This window comes from Talpa occidentalis, unplaced genomic scaffold, assembly GCF_014898055.3.
Source record: "Talpa occidentalis isolate TD23 unplaced genomic scaffold, MPIMG_talOcc4v2.1 talOcc4.7, whole genome shotgun sequence".
Lineage (NCBI taxonomy): Eukaryota > Metazoa > Chordata > Mammalia > Eulipotyphla > Talpidae > Talpa > Talpa occidentalis.
The window spans coordinates 91982349-91997029 of record NW_023605083.1 but is presented as its reverse complement, the minus strand read 5'-3'; positions in this window follow the sequence as shown (position 1 = coordinate 91997029).

Here is a 14681-nt window from a genome sequence, read left to right as displayed (position 1 = left end):
GACAGATGCTCTGAGAATGGTGTGCAGGAGAATGGTATTTCAATGGTATTGAAAACAGATTTTATCAGATACAATTAGAGTCAGTGGCATGGTGACCATAAGTCCCTTGTCCTTGCCCTGTTCATCCTTGCTCTACTTGCTCTACCTCTATCTTTCTTTCTTTCTTTTTTTTTTGTGTGTGTGTGTGTCGGACCCTCGCCGGCGGCCGGGGAATGAACCGCAGCCCAGTGCTCAACCGCTGCGCCACCAGGGGAGGCCCTCTATCTTTCTTACAGACAAAACCAGAACCAGGCAAAACTGGCTGAAACCATGATCGAGGTAGAAGACAAGGGTTAAGCCACATCCTCATTATCATATTTAAAACACATCCTTGCCAGTTCCATTACAGATCTGGTCAAGATCAAACTTGGGGGCCTCCCTGGTGGTGCAAGGGGTTAAGCACAGCACTATGAAGCTATCCCCAGCCCCTACAGCACAAGTTCCATCCCTGGCTGGCCAGGGAGCTACCCACATGGCACAGCAGACCTCTCCTGTCTCAGCAGTGTATCTCAGTCAGTCTGCCTGTTCTGTTCCCCACTTTGCCTCTGGTGAATCCTCTCATCCCCTACACCTCTGGCTTGTACCCCAGTTCTTGTATGCATAAATAAATCTTTAAGATCAAACTTGGAAGGAAAAGGGTTGTGAATGCAGTTCTTGGGAAGTCCTGCTCTTCTCTGAAATCCTTCTGTGTAAAACCTTTACCCTTTCTCTTTCCTTAGTACTCCCCCATATAAGAGCTACTTCTTCCCAGTTCATGGAGACAGACTTTGTGACAGTAGTCTGCCATGTGCTCAGGTTTTCCAGCATTAAGCCTCTTCCCATCTACCAACTCTTGTCTCTCAAGTTTTGGATTTTGAGTGACAAAACAGATCCCAAAACATTCTGTAACAGTAAGACTTTTCTTACATTAATGTTTTCCCCAGGGGCCTCCCTGGTGGCGCAGGCAGTTGAGCGCAGTGCTGTGAAGCTGTCTGCAGCCTCTGCAGTGCTGGTTAGATCCCCACCAGCCTCGGAGCAACCCACATGGTGAGCAGACCTCTCCTGTCTTGCCCACTGCTCTCCTCAGAAGTGCATTTCTTCAGTCTGCCTGTTCTGTTCCCCGCTCTGTCTCTGGTGAATCCTCTCACCCTCCCACACATCTGCCCGGTACCCCGGCTTTTGTATATATAAAAATAAATCTTTAAAAAAAATGTTTTCCCTAGATATTCTCTTGCACCTCGGCAACCAGCAGAACACCTTTCCTCAAACCAACAGACAATGGGAGATTTAATTTCCAGAAAAATTGGTTTGGAGAGAGTGTTAGTGTGGGGATACCAACCAGATTTGAGGATGGGACACCAAATTTAAAATCTGAGAATTAAAAAAAAAAAAAATCAAGGTTGAAGTGAAAGCGTATACACAGAACAGCGAGGCCCAAGCCTCCTTCTCTGGGTGTCTCCAAATATGTTGGCAGTCAAGTGTGTGACCCACCCCAACCCACACCCAGGCGAGACTGAAATGTTTCTGTCTAGAGGAACTGACCAGCCCAAGTTTCTTGTGGGAGCCCTCATTGAAATGGCCTGTCAAATTAGGCCTATCAGATGACAAACCCTGTTCACACGATTCCCAAACTGTTCTTACCTCACCGTAAGGGTGAGTGGATGGACAACGATCATCAGATCTTCAAGGAAGGATTCTGCCTAGTAGACAAGGACCCAAACAATAAAACGGAAGGAACAGATGATGTTTTGGTGAGGACAATGTCAAAGAAATTATAATTTGTATTCTAAAAGAAAGGAGAGCACATGGCTATAGAAAAGATTGTTTCTGGGTTAAAAGTTCAGAATTTCTAACCTATCCACTTTTTAATTTTTTAAAGTTATGGTGAAATGCAAATGAACATAAAATTGCTATTTTGATCATTTTTTTTTAATTTTTAAAGTTTTATTTTTTATGCATACAAGAGATGGGGCACAGGCCAGAGATGTGCGGGGTGGGGGGGTGGTGTGTGAGAGGATTCACCAGAGACACAGCGGGGAACAGAACAGGCAGACTGACAGAAATACACTGCTGAGGGGAACAATGGGTGTGTCAGGAGAGGTCTGCTGCACCATGTGGGTCACCTCCCTGGCGAGGGATCGAACTCGTGCTGCAGTGGCTGAAGATAGCTTCATAGGTTGTGTCTTAACCCCTTGTGCCACCAGGGAGGTCCCATTTTGATCATTTTCAAGTGTATACTTTCATGACACTAAGCACATCCACATTGTTGTCCAGTCTTCACCACCACTGTCTCCAGAAATTTCTCATCTTCCCAAACTGAAACCCTGTACCCATTGAACAGTAACTCCTCATTATCTCCTCCTACAACCCCTGGTAACCTTCTGTCTCAATGAATCAGACTACTCTTGGGATCTAACATAAATGGAATCACACAATATTTGTCCATTCATATCTAGTTTATTTCATTTAGCATAATGTCCTCAGGGTTTATCCATGTCAGAATATCATTTCTTATTCCTTTCTAAGGCTGAACAACATTCTATCATATGTATATACCACATTTGCTTATCTATTCATCCATCAGTGGACTTTTGGGTTGTTTCCACCTTTTGACTATGTGAATAATGCTGCTATGAACATAAGTGTACAAATACTTCTTCCAATCCCAACCTTTTTTTTTGACATTGGCATTTTTATTGAGACAAGTATTAAAACAAAACAGAAAACTTCAGTAATACAACTCTGTTCCCATCCAAGGGAATAGAGGTCTGACGCTGGATCTTTTTATCCCAACTGGAAACTTCCCAACTACTAGATAAGAATAGCTCCTAAAAGTGGCTCCTTGTACTCTTGCAAATCTGTCCCTTGGGGAAGAAGTGGAGATCATTATATCATGTGTACGTTACGGTTTACACAAAGGTGTCCAGTTATTTTTCCTTTTGATGACCCTTCTACTCCCCAGTCCCTACTTTGGATTCTTCTAGGTATACATATAGAAGTGGAATTACTAGATCATATAATTACTATGTTTAATTTTTTGAGGACTCACAGTACTGTTCTCCATAGTGATTGCATCATTTTACATGCCCACCAGCAGTGCCTAAATGTTCTAATGTGTCCACATCCTCACTAACACTTGTTATTTTCTGTTTATTTAATAATCACCATTCTAATGGGTGCAAAGTTATCTCGTGGTTTGGATGTGATTTCCCTGATGATTAGTGATGTTGAACACCTTTTCATGTGCTTATTGTCCATATGCATGTCTTTCTGGAGTAATGTTTATTACTGTTTTTTGCCCAAACCATTTATTCTCAAGTATTAGCCATTGACAGTTGAAAATTTAAATTTGTCATGTAACCAACAGTCAATAAAATGCTTAATGGTGAAAATCTGAAAACTTTCCTCTTAAGATCAGGATGACTACTGTCACCATTTCTGTTTAACTTAATATTAGAAGTTTTGATGAGAGCTATCCGACAAAAATAGGAAATAAAGGGAATCCAAATTAGAAAGGAAGAATTGAAATTACTCACAGATGCTATTTTTGCACATAGAAAACCTTCAAATCTCCACCAAAAAGGCAATTAGAAACAATGGATGAATATAGAAAACTGGCAGTTTACAATAACCAAACATACAAAATCTGTAGCTTTTTTATATACAAACAACAACTGAGAAGCCAAAGAAGTCAAGAAAATAACTCTATTTATAATTACTACAAAAAGGAGGTAAAGGTAAAGAGAGGTATATAACAAGAACTGCAAGATGTTATTAAAGGCAAATCCCAGTGGTAACAGAGAGGAAGAAACAATTCGTCTAAGAGGACATCCAGAAGGCCAATTTGTTGTAAGATTGTGGAAATTTAATGAAAAGAATGAGAACTACTAGATCAACACCAGCTGAAAACCCTTTAGGATGCATTTTGAATCATTGGAGTAAATATAGTGACAGCACCATGAAAGAGGGAAAAAAAACATAGAATTGGACGAGTTTTTCTTTCTCTTTAATTTTTCTGAAAATGGCTTGGTCTCATTTTGGCTGAATAGGGAAGGGTTTTTACTATCACCAACCCTCAGGGAAATGATGTAAGCCCTTTTCTGGTTATTTATAAAATGATTCCAGGATTTTTCTAGCATTGTCAGAGCATTTGCTGTTCATATTGATCAAAACGTAACAAGAGATTTAAATGGCTTCGTTTTTATAAAAACCTTTCTATTTGCATTTTGGTCAAATTCAAAATAATATTCAAAGAGTGAAGTTTTTTGACTGACACAAGAACATTGATAACCAGTATTGCAAACAGCCTTCCCAGAAGCTAACTAGATAATAAAGAAAAAACAAAACAAAAACAGAGAAAGGGACACTTTTAAACATAAGTAGAGATGCCAGGATTTGTTAAGGAATGGGAATCTCTCTCCTTGGATATTATTAGTCTTAGACATGTGAGGAGATAAACAGAGTTTTTGTCAACTGTTAAACACAGAAACAATTTTGAAACTAAGATCTCTATCTACCTTTGTCTGTTGTCCGTCTTCCACCTGTTGTTATATCTTGTATTGGGAGTAAACTACTTTGGATTTTTTAGTAAGCGATAAAAAATGTTTGTCGATAGGTTGGAAAACTAAATTGCTCATTGGACCTGTGGAAATTCAGAGAATTCTCAATTCAAATTTTGTTTCTTTTTTAAGATTTATTTATTTTGCATACAAGAACTGGGGTACAGGCCAGAGGTGTGGGGGTGTGTGAGAGGATTCACCAGAGACAGAATGGGGAACAGAACAGGCAGACTGACTGAAATACACTGCTGAGGGGAGCAGCTGGTGAGTCAGGAGAGGTCTGCTGCGCCATGTGGGTAGCTCCCTGGCTGGGGATCAAACTCGTGCTGCAGTGCCTGCAGATAGCTTCATAAGTTGCATCTTAACACCTTGCACCACCAGGGAGGCCCTCAATCTAAATTTTGTATTGAGAAATATGAATTAATAAAGAAAAGAGAAATGTGGCTTTTGCATGTTAAATTGAAAACCTCATTTTTTAAAAAGATTTATTTATTTATGCACACAAGAGCTGGGGTACAGGCCAGAGATGCTGGGGGTGAGAGGATTCACCAGAGACAGAGTGGGGAACAGAACAGGCAGACTGACAAGAAGTACACTGCTGAGGGGAGCAGTGGGTGAGTCAGGAAAGGTCTGCTGCGCCATGTGGTTGCTTCCTGGCCGCCCGGGTATCGAGCTTGTGCTGCAGAGGCTGCGGATTGCTTCATAGTGCGGTGCTTAACCCAATCCACCAGGAAGGCCCCCAAAACCTCATTTTTTTAAACATAAGAATATTTATTTACTTTTGCAATGGTTTATGGTAAGGAACTAGTAGATAATGAATGTGGCTAACAATATCCCCCAAATATTTGGAAATGAAAAAAAAAATTATGGAGGACTTCTCTTCTGCACATTCATGGTTTCTCACCCACGATGAGAAAAGTCAACTAGTTTGTCAATTTATTAGTTAACTAATTTTGGGGGAACTTAGCCCATAATTTTAGCCACTGTAGTGTATGTACAGTTGTATTTATTACTGGTTATAGTTTTGAAATTACCTGATGGAAAACTTCTTTATATATATATTTTTTTTATTCCCTCCATCAAACCATGAGCATCCTTTCCCCATCTGCCTTCCTCCCCTGCGCCTTTCACCCTACCCTTTCGTCCCTCTGGTAACCAATTTTTACTTCTGTTGTTTGTGTGTAATTGTTTTTTAGGGTATTTATATTCTGCAGATGAGTGAGACCATCTGAAATCTGTTTTTCACTTTTTGACTGATTTCACTCAACACAATTACCTCAAGATTCATCCATTTTGTCCCATCAAAACTTTACATTTAAAGAAAAATATTTTTAAGGGTTGATTAGGATCAATGAACAGCAAAGTGAAAATTAAAATATCTCTGTGCCTGTGTTTGTTTTTGTGTCTTTTGCCTGGGGATAATAATTTTGGAATTAGTTCAAATGTAAATTTTAATGTAATGGATATTAACTCAAAATGCTTTTTAAAAACCTCCAAGCAAGGATTTTTGATAAAAGGGAACCAGTTCAAAATTTAGTATTTGGGGCCTCCCCTGGTGGCGCAGGCGGTTGAGAGTAGCGCTGTGAAGCTGTCCGGTGCAGCCTCTGCAGAGCCGGTTTGATCACAGCCGGCGGCAAGAGTCCCGCATGGCACCTAGACCTCTCCTGCCGCGCCCGCTGCTCCCCTCAGCAGTGTACTTCGTCAGTCTGCCTGTTCTGTTCCCAGCTCTGTCTCTTGTGAATCCTTACACCCTCTCGCGCATCTGGCCTGTACCGCAGTTCTTTTATAAATAAATAAATAAATCTTTAAAAAAAAAAAAAAGAAAAAACAAAATTCAGTATTTGAATTTAAAGCACAAATGCCTTTGAAACTATGATATTGAGTGTCACACTTTTATGCTCTGTTTAAATTGGAATTTGCCTATGGTATCCAATGAGGAAAAGTAACTGACATGGTTTCATAAGTTTTCTGGGTGATATTAAAAGAAATAAGCTCAATAGGGAATTGTTTGTATTAAGCCTAGTCAGAAATGGCAGCTTGATGTCAAAAAAGATCATTATAAAACCAGATTTGCTTAAGATAAAGGTTTAAACAAATGATGTAGAATCTTGACCAATTATTCATCTCTCAGAGATTAGTCTCTCAAAGACAGGTTAAATTAAATTATGGATTAAAGTAAAGACTATTTTTGGCAAATCATCTTACTAGTTTAATTGTGCATCAGGCCAAAATTCTGCCATCCCCAAAACATTACTCTAGAAAAGTTTATTTCATAGGAGGGGCTCTAAAAGTTGGGTGGAGGTGGCTTTATGATTGTATTTGAGCGTCTCTCTGTGGTGTTCTTTCTGGGAGGACCTGTTCCCCTTGTCTCTTTCCAATGGAGAAGGAAGAAGTGCCTTTGTTTTCCTCAGTGAACACCCTAACTGAATTTCCCAGTGTATTCCCTTAACCTCTCATTTAAGCTGGGTTCTGAAACCAGATGTGAGTCCCTCAGTCATGCTGGATCTCTCCTGTACACTGGGAGGGATACATGGTATTATTAAGCCTCTCTCTGATTTTTCCCTCTTACAGCTTTGTTTAATGCTTGTTTAATTATTCACCAACCTAAAAGAACCCAGAGTAGTATGGGATGATTTCCTTTGCACCCTTACAATTGAATTGGGGATTATGCCCCAAGGAGAAACTAAAGCTACAATTGGTAACTCCATTTTGAATCTGTCCCTTTTATCATTATTTAAGTAGTTTCCCAAATCTCTTATGAAAAATTGAGGCTTTGCTGATATTGGGAATTCATTGAATATCTAAAATTGCTGAGGGGCCTCCCCGGTGGCGCAAGGGGTTAAGACGCAACCAATGAAGCTATCCACAGCTACTGAAGCACGAGTTCGATCCCCAGCCAGGGAGCTGACCCACATCGTGCAGCAGACCTCTCCTGTCTTGCCCACTGCTCCCCTCAGCAGTGTATTTCAGTCAGTCTGCCTGTTCTGTTCCCCACTCTGTCTCTGGTGAATCCTCTCACCCCCCATCACCACTTCTGGCCTGTACCCCAGCTCTTATATGCATAAATAAATAAATCTTTAAAATAAATAAATAAAAAATAAAATTCTTGAGCTTTTAGATTTACTTTTAGCCCCTAAATAATTTAAGGGAACTAAATAATTGCAAGGGAACTAAATAATTTAATGCCTATCAGTAAAATGTGTTTTTGTCACCTACAGTTTTTTTGAGGCACGTGTTTTAGAATTTATGAAAAGTTACTTCTAAGTCTTCAAATCTAAAGGGATGTCGGCATAACATACTTCTACAGTGTCACAATCTAGAAGTAGAAAATTAAGATGGAATGACACCCATTAAAGTAAGATGTGTGTGTTCAAGGTGGGGAAAGGATGTATAAGGAAGGATATATTTTTCTGAAGTTCTAAGAAAGACTTAGTCTCAAGATGAAAGTGGTTATTTAAAATGAAATGATGTAGAGATGGGAAAGCCATAGAATGTGTAAAAGGATTAAGAGAGAGATCTTAGAGACACACTTTATGTGGTCAAGCTAGACAAATGAAACGCCTTGTTATAAGGGTTTTTAGAATTAAGCTTTAATATCAGTAGTGTAGTTATGTGAAATCAAACTAATTTTCTATCAACTACTAAAATATTCTTAAACTTCTTCTACCAACCTTTACTAACAGATTGAAGACTACTTAGGTAAGTGAAAATCTGGTGTTCTTTTACCCTCAGACTTGACTAACTGAGAAATATGTAGTTACGTCAGCATTACTGAGCCTAGTCAGAGAAATAGATTTGCTCGTAAAAGCTTAAATTGCTACTCTGGATAATTAAGTATTGTTTTATAAAAATCCATGTGTGTTAAGCCTCTGGCAGAAATCAGAATTCTAAAATAAAGGTCTTTGATTGATTTTTTTTTTCCCCATGGGAGGTCTTGGAAGGACTCCCATTTAAAAGATAACTCAAAAAATTGTTGTCTTTGTGAAAAGAGATATTAAACATTGGGCCCAATAGGGTCTATTGAAACTCACTGGGAAGCACTGGCTTAAGGAGGAATGTTAAAGCTTTTTTTAGCATGTGTGTGAGTTAATAAGAGTGCTCTAACATTATGAGAAACTTCTTAAAATCTAATGGTTTCAGGTATAATAGTACTGATTAATTCTGGTTATTAGTCTAAAATATGTGTGTCACAAAACTGAGCAAAAATCCTTATCCACTGTGTCATAATCTGATCTTAAATTGTGGTCATTTTAAAGTATTTTGCCATTTATAGAAACTATTATTTACTCTGCTTTGTACTTATAGAAATTCACAGGAAAAGGAATCTAACAAATACTCTAGAAATACAGGTTTGTCATGTAACTGAGGAAAAACTGGAAAGCTTACGAAAAAAAAAAAAAAAGGACTCCTAACAGTTGCTACCTGAGGTCAGGCCTGAACCAGGAATGTGACTGCCACCTGAGAAGCCACAACACTATGTTCCTCAGGGCTATGATGATGGGTTGCCTAACGCTTCATGAAATATTTATGTTCCTTCCAAGTATGTTGATAATATCAGTGCCTGATCGACACCTATGGGTGTTTTTATTGAACACAGAGCAAATACTTCAGAAATATTATCAGTAGTCATGTGTTCAACTACCCCTAGACTTCCCGGCATCCCTTGGGCGGGAGAAGGAAGGTCTCTCCACTCCTGCATGTTGCCACATTCTTTTCTCTCCTGTATAATCATCCTTCAACTGCCATTCCAGGAGGCAGCCTTTCCTGAGTACTGACTCTGCTGTCCTCCAGGCTTAGCATCACTTGCTTATAAAATGCTTCCTTTGTGGAAACAACCTCATGGTTGAGAGTCTGACTCTCCGAGGATGAGCTGGTTAGGTCAGTAACAAATAGATATATGAAAAAATGTTCATCAGACTTCCAATAAGAGAGATGCAGATTAAAACCATAACAAGATGCCATCTCACCCCAGGAGAATGGCACTAGTATTAAAAAGACACAAAAATAGGGACATCCCTGGTAGCCTACGGGTTAAGTCTTAGTGCTACCACTGACCATGACCTACCAACTCCACCAACTGACGATCTATAGCCTGAGTTTGATCCAGGGCCAGGGAGCTGACCCACATGGCGCAGCAGACCTCTTCTGTCTCGCCGACTGCTCCCCTCAGCAGTGTATTTCAGAAGATCCGCTTGTTCTGCTCCCCATTCTGTCTCTGGTGAATCCTCTCACCTACTGCACCTCTGGACTACACCCCAGTTTTTCTATGCAAAGATAAATATTTTTAATTAATTAATTAAAGGACACAAAATAACAAGTGCTTTTGAGGATGTGGAGAAAGAGAAACCCTGGTACACTGTAGGTGGGAATGTAAACTGATGCAACTATTATGGAAGTGATCTGGATTTATCTTAAAGAATTAAAAATGGAAGTAATGTACAACCCATCCATCCATTCTTGGGCATCTATCCAAAGAACATGAAACTATCAATGCAAAAAAACATATGCTCTACAATGTTTCCTGCAGCACTATTTACATATCTAGCACAAAGAGGCAACCGAAATGTTCACCGATAGGCCATTCAGTTGAGAAGATGCGCTCTATCCACATGGTGGTATGCTATTTAGCCATAAGGAAAGAGGAAATGAGCTATTTCAACAAAATGGAGAGAACATAAGGGAATGATGTGTCATCAAGCAAGTCAGAACTATAAAATCAAATCCTGCATTTACATGCAGATGATTTGACAAAGTAAAATACTTACAAAAACTACCTGACATTAATAAATTCAGTAACGTTTTTGAGGTTGAGTGAGAAGAGAGGAAGAAAGGAATAAAGGTATATAAGAGATGGAGATGGGGGAAAATAAAATATTTGAGTCCTATTTTGGCACATATTTAAGCAGAGATTGAGGAATAAATCTTTTAAAGTGCTAGATAGGAAAAAAATAGAAGACAATACTAATTACAGTTTTTTTTACTAATTACAGTCTTAAAAATGTATTGCACATGTAACATTTGAAATACAATTTGTATTGCTAATTTATAGAATTAGTTTGAGATACAATGTTATAGTTAATAATAACTTGATTATTTGAGAATGCAGATGAGTTGGAAATAAAAGCTACAAACCTATGAATTAATGATAGCATTCTTTGGAGTACAAAAAAAAAAAGAAAAGAAACTATAAATGCAGGATTATCCATTCTGTATATTACTGCTGTTAAACATTTTTTTTTTAACATTTACTTTTTTTTAAGATTTATTTATTTATACAAGCACTGGGTACAGTCAGAAGCGCGAGAGGGTGAGAGAATTCACCAGAGCCAGAGCAGGGCAGGGAGCAGAGCAGGTAGAAGAACCGAAGGACACTGCTGAGGGGAGCAGCGGGTGGAGTGGTCTTCGCGCCATGTGGAACCCTCCTCCGGTGTCCGGGGAGCAGCCGGGGATCGAACCGGCACTGCAGAGGCTGCGGGCAGCTTTGCAACCCAGCGCTCAACCGCTGCACCACCGGGGAGGCGCTGGTAAACATTTTTAAACCTAGCTAGTTCACCATGCCAACAATGCCCAGCATTTCTAGGCTATAGTGGACCCTCAACATTTGGTACTTCTCTCTGTGGATCTAAATGAAACTTTAAAAAAGCAAAAACATGGGTCTCCCCGGTGGCGCAGCGGTTGAGCACTGGGCTGCGAAGTTCTTCAGCGTCGGTTCGATCCCCGGCCCCTTCTAGGGACCCACATGGTGCGCAGACCTCTCCTATCGCCCACTGCTCCCCTCAGCAGTGTACTTCGTCGCTCTGCCTGCTCTGCTCTCCCGTCTGGCTCTGGTGAATTCTCTCACCCTCCCAACCCGCGCTTCTGACTGTACCCAGTGCTTGTATAAATAAATAAATGAATCTTTAAAAAAAAAAAAAAGCAAAACCCTAAGGAACACTATTTTAAAAAGCTGTTTAATGCCATATTCAAGAAGACCACATTTCCAAATTGTTAAATATTTATTTTACTTGTAGGTCATTATCATACTATAAATCAGTATTGTGTGTTTCCGTGTACCCAACTGTAGTGAGTCTAAGAGAAAATAGTAATGTTTTATTGTTTTCCTACCCTAACAGACACCCTTGGATTCCCTTTCTCTGCAATTTTTTGGGTAAGATTTATTAATTTATGCATACATGAACCGGGATACAGGCCAGAGGTGTAGGGGGTGAGAGGATTCACCAGAGACAGAATGGGGAACAGAACAGGCAGACTGACTGAAATACACTGCTGAGGGGAGCAGTGGGCAAGTCAGGAGAGGTCTGCTGCACCATGTGGGTATCTCCCTGGCTGGGGATCAAACTCGTGCTGTGGTGGCTGCAGATAGCTTCATAGGTGGTATCTTAACCCCTTGCGCCACCAGGGAGGCCCTCTCTGCAATTTTCCTTTCCCTTTGTGTTTTATAAATTTCATTAACTCTAATTTAATTTTATTTATTAACTTTTTAAGGATTTATTTTTATTTATTTATACATACAAAAGCTGGGGTGTAAGCCAGAGGTTTGTGGTGGGAGGTGGTGAGAGGGTTCATCAGAGACAGTGGGGAGCAGAACAGGCAAATTTACTGAAATACATTGCTGAGGGGAGCCGAGGACACCACAGGAGAGGTCTGCTGCGCCATGTGGGTAGCTCCCTGGCAGAGGATGGAACTCATGCCACAGTGGCTTGATAGCCCTGAGACTTCAACTCCAGTGCCACCAGGGAGGCCCTCATTAAATCTATTTTAAAGGAAACTTTGTATCACTCCTTGTGCTCATGTCCCATTTGGCTTCTTAGTCCTCTCTGGCATTGAGCTCTGAGAATACCTAACACCAGAAAACAGCTCTTTCCTCAGGGTCTCCAAACTCAGATATTCTGGGCTCTGGAATGCTAGAAGTCTCGGATTCCACAAAAACCTCTTCCTCCTGAATTTTCTCTCTGCTGGTCTCAGATCCTCACCTGACCTCCCACCCTGCTCATCTTACTGTTGGCAGACATGTGCCATCCTGATGCCTGACAACACAGAAGACACAAGAAGGAATCCCTCTGGATCCCTTTTCTTCCCACTAATAATGTCTGCCTCCTGTCTCCAAGGAAAAGGCTTGCCCACTCTATCTAAGGCTACTTCCATTCCTTGGGGACTTGGCCCCACTAGTTTTTGCATCTTTAATTAATAGTATAGAGTTTAAGTTCTTGTGAAAATTATAATCTTGACTATCATTTAGAAAGCAGGTAACCTTAGGCCACGTTGTCACCTTTCAGAGCCTTAATGTTATGATCTGTAAAATAGATTTCTGAAAGTATTTGATTCATAAGGTTGTGGAGGGTATTAAATAGGCTTTACAAGTAACATGCTTAATTAGTTTCTGGCAGGCATGAAGCACCCAGTAAAACATATTCCTTCCCTCCCCATATGCTCCAAGGATGACCTTATTTTCTATTTTACTAAGAAAACAGAAACCTTCAATGGAAACTTCAGCTACCTGATCCACAAGAGTATTTATTCCCAGGCCCATCCTGCCCAACTCTAATCCTCTTACAAGGTTCCCCGTCCCCCTATCCAAGGGAACCCCTCCTCTTGTGTCTGCTTCTATGCACATGGGAGAAGCATGGGAGAAGGGAACCTGTTCTCTAGCTCCCCCTCCCTTGTCTCCCTTCCCACTAGTGCCTTTCCAGCAGTTACTAGTGCGTGAAAAATCTCTCTATAACACTTGTACCCCGGGGGGAAGGGCCCAGAACAACTCTTGGTGGAGTCAAGGCTTAGAGACTGTCTTTTCACCCTTTACTCCCTTCCTCACTCCCAAGCCAATATTTTCCTCTTTTCTTTCCTGTTAAACCAGTCTAACCCTCACTTCATTCCACAGCCTTTTGAGGAGTGTCAGGACACTTCTGACTAAGAGAACAGAGAATCTAATTCAATCTGGCTTAAGTAGAGAAAACAACTCTCCAGCCCATGGCACTGGAACAGCTAGATCTGGCTTAAGGCCCAATGAGTGCAGAGGCTTAAACAGTGGCAACAACACTTAGTTTCTGCTGATGTGTCCTGTGCCTTGTCTTTGTGGAGGCAAGACTGCTGGGTGTCCTTCTTCCCTCGACTTTCAATAACGTCTCAGTACAAACCTCTTGGGGGTCGCCAGGTCACCTGGCTGTCCTTGGAGCCATCCAGAAGGATGGCGATTAGACAGGGCCAGAGGGGGAGGTCTGGGGTCAGCTCCATCCAGTTCTACAGGGACTGAGAATCCACCCACTGTTGAGTGGATGGATGCTAGGAAGGCAGAACCACCAGTGCCCATTATGATGCACAATGTGAGAAAAATCAGGCCTGGGTCAGTGACACTTGGGCTCAGGGACAGTGGGTGATGGTGGGGCTGGTCCTCCATTGGTGGCTTTGACATGCTCTGTCCTGCTCGATGCCCCCATAGCAGGGATTGGAGGGAGAGTGTGGATTGTTGGTGAGGTCCTGCTCAGACACCGATGGCTTAACTCTTCTTTTTAGGGAACCTGTAACTGCAGCTTTGGAATCTGGCTTCCATGGGTCATGGCCATAGACAAGTTCTACCCTTCACTTTCTTCCTCTCTTCTCCTTATGACCAAAAGAGAAGGCCACACCATCTATTTCCAGAGCCTCAAAAACCCTGAACTTTTCTAGAAGTATGAAAGGGCTGAGGCTTCCTTGCTTGGTTCCCTCAGAAAAGACCCCATGAGCACAGGGGTTACCCTGAGGAGTTATTGACCCCAACTTACCTTCCCTAGGGTTCACCCCTACCTGAAGACCTCCTGGCCCTACCAGGTTTGAATATTCCAGAAATGGGGGAGCTCAGACCATCCGGGCCAAAAGGAAACACACCATGGCTGATGTCCACAGTGCACAGTCCAGAAGATTCTGGTGAACACAATCTCCAGGGCAGCATCACAGGTCCCCAATGGGAGATGCTGGGGTCCACTAAAGGAGGGGGTGGGGGATAGGGCCCAGAGGCTGAGGAGCAGTGCAGAGAAAAGTGCCAGGTGAGCCCTGGGATATGATAGGGAATCCTAGCTAAGGGATCTAAACAATAGCAACTGCCAAAGGCCCCTGTTTTGGCCATTATTG